A 3000-nucleotide genomic window follows, 5' to 3' on the forward strand; every position below is an offset into this window, starting at 1 on the left:
TCATGGCTCTGGAACATGGAACAGAAAGTCCCTTGTGGTTATCAAGGGGGAGAGAGAGTTCCTCACTAGTTGCTGGGCTGAGATGGCAGCTGGAACAGAGGAATATTTCACACGGAAATCCCATTGCCAAGAGAGACCCGATGAAGAGGAAACTTTGGGCTCCTACCTTGCAATTAGGCCAACACCCTGCGAGTAGTAATATCGGGAGGATATCATGTCCCAACCCTGCTGTAACTGGATGCCGGCAAATTCCTTCCAGTATCCGGGCATGGAAAAAAGAGTCTTCACAGCCTCCACTGACGTGCTAAAGACAAAAAAATCCCAGTGTCAGGCAACGAGATCACCCCCAAGCATGGCAAATCTGCACAAGCCCTGGGACACACAGCATGGTCAGCAGTAGCTAGCGACCCCAAGGATAGATCCAGTGTGATATCATGGTGCTTCCCTTCCCAAGGGGCCCTGTCTACACTGCAGATTCATTGAGTTTGTAACCAGTTACTGACACTAGCTTCTTAAGATGGTTGGTGTCATCACTCAATACGGTTGAATACTTGATTCTTTACTGTGGCAGGTAACAGGACACAAGCGGGCATGTGCGGCCAGATCCTTAGTTGGTGTAAGCGAGCAAAGCTGTGTCAGTTTACAGCACCTGAGGTGGCCTCTGGCGCTCTGTGTTTCCACTGACGCTTTGGCAGGTGGCACATGGGGATGGATGCACAAACATGACTGCTGCCTGACTGTGTAGTGAAAGCAGCTGGCCTGTGGACGGAGTCAGATGAGCGAGTGTGACTCACAAGAACACACGGCTCTCAACCCTTTCCCCTCAAGAGAGACCTGCACCGAACTGAGCCTGGGCGAACTACAGCACCCGAACAAATGATGGCCATGAACAGAGCACACGTGTTTAGCAGAACAAATCTGTTCTTCCTTTTCCTTTCAGTCATTACCTTAGGGGGCTGAGGCAGCTGGACCCCTCCTCGGGGCTGGATGTCTCGCTGGCCCTGTAGGTCCCTGGCAAGCGCAGCTCCATCACATACTGCACTTGCCTGACGCAGAGGATGAGCATCTGGGGATACATTTCCAGGATGGCTTCTCGGTATCCCCACAGGAAAAGGACCTCGTAAATGGTCCTCATTGCCTGGAGGGGGGAAAGAATTTCAGTCAACTATCCCAATCTGCCACCTGCCACCTCCACAGGGTATTAGAAAAGAGGATTGGCTCCTGAGAGGGGAGGAGACATTTTGAGGCTCCTGAACCATCACCCATTCCTGGAACGAAAGCAGGATGGAGCCCTATGGAAAGATCAGAAGAGTCTGGATGACGTTATTCCCCGTTGTTTCTCTTAATGGTGCAGACCCTGTGCTTTGGCTTTCCAGCCATGACTGGACGGGCTGAAACCATCCTGATGAGATCCGTTCGCATAGGCCCAGTGTTTCTGGCCCAGTCAAAAGTACTGGACATCTCATGATCCCATGCTGGGAAGCTCTCTAGTCACAGTTTACAGAGCCAAGAGACACCGAAACTGCAGCTGCTCACTAAAGGGCCATCTAGAGCAGAAGACAACTGAGCCAGGGTACCAGCAGATAAACCACTTCAGATCTGTAACTTTTACCTGGGGGAAACTTTCTTTACACGTCTTTGGTTTGCTAGGAGGTGGCCAGGACACACTAAGGCCTGGTCTGCACTACAGAGTTAGGTCAACGCAAGGCCGCTCACCCAGCATCACCCTAACTATGGAATTTCCTTCCCGTCGGCAGAACTGCCCCTCGGTTCCAAATTAATAACAATAATAATTAAAAATCTCTCCACGAGTGGCAGAGAGTCCAGGTTGATGCAGTTAGGTCGATGCAGTGTCAGTGTAGACACCGCGTCGCTTACGTCAACTGGCTTTCAGGAGCCTCCCCACCCTGACCGTACAATCAAGACGAGCGCTTCTGGCAAGGACGTGCACTGCCGACACAAGCAGCAAAGTGCAGACACACACAAGGGATGGAATTGCTGTGGCGGCTGTATGCCGAGGTAAGTTAGGTCGACTTCATTGTGTAGTGGAGCCATGGCCTGAAGCTAAGAAGGGGTGAAGCTCCCGCACACACACAGATGCACCATCCTCCCTGCGGTTGCGGGTTGGCAAAGTGACATCTCAAATCTCACTTACAGCCAGAGACACATTGCCGCTCTTCTCCTCCCGGCGTCTCTGCTGGAGCTTGTCCAGCAGCTGCTGCAGCACCTCCCTGGTGAGCTGTGGTTCTTCACCCAAGGCCTTCCACAGCTCAATGGCACATCTGCAAATTCAGAAACAGAAGTCTGACCTTCCCTGCTTGGCCACCTCTTGCCCTCCCCAGGGAGAGACTTGGCGTGTAGGCAGGAAAGGCATCTCTCAGAGGACACACCGATTGGTGCAGAGAGGCTGAGGCAGGGCAAGTCCCTTCAGAGAACGTTGTATTTATTCCTTTCCCCTAATGGGCTATTGTTCCTGAAGCTACAACCGCTGTTTCCAAGACAGTGACCATGTACTGACCACAGAGTGACCACCAAACTGTGACCCCCAGACTGCAAAATTCTGCTCTGTTATGCTAGGGTCAGTCCCGAGGAACTTGCCTGACCTCACTGGAGTTACTCTGGCTATTTGGGGGTGTAACTGAGACCCAGCGTTTGGCCAAGTGTCTCTTAACAGCTCAATCCTACTGCAGTGTGGTGGGCAGGGTCAGACACTGAATCAGAACATGCCCTGATAGGAGAGGACTCAGGAGTTTGGAAGGGGAGATTGTACTGCCCAGTGGGACAGAGATGGAAGGAAACTAGTACTGAAATCCCCCTCCTCTCTTCTCTCCATTCTTGCTGATCTAAGCACTGCTGGTCCTCGCAGGCATCTGCAGAGGAAGACTGCAGATGGATCCAAAAGACTCCAGTCATTGGACTTCCAAGTTTGGTGAGGAAGGTCGGACATGGTGGTCAAGCCCTGGGGACATTGAGAATTAGGTTGGACAAATCAAGAGTAAA

General features: G+C 51.9%; 1 long non-coding RNA gene across 1 annotated transcript; it reads right to left on the reverse strand.

The window, feature by feature from the left end:
- Positions 1–166: 166 nt before the first annotated feature.
- LOC135980649 (uncharacterized) lies at positions 167–2502 on the reverse strand. The gene is made up of 3 exons (XR_010597605.1): positions 2156–2502; positions 948–1138; positions 167–304 (listed from the first exon to the last, which is right to left on the reverse strand). It is a non-coding gene; the product is annotated as an uncharacterized LOC135980649 (long non-coding RNA).
- Positions 2503–3000: the final 498 nt, after the last annotated feature.

The sequence above is a fragment of the Chrysemys picta genome, unplaced genomic scaffold (assembly GCF_011386835.1).
Source record: "Chrysemys picta bellii isolate R12L10 unplaced genomic scaffold, ASM1138683v2 scaf5554, whole genome shotgun sequence".
In the NCBI taxonomy this organism is placed as follows: domain Eukaryota; kingdom Metazoa; phylum Chordata; order Testudines; family Emydidae; genus Chrysemys; species Chrysemys picta.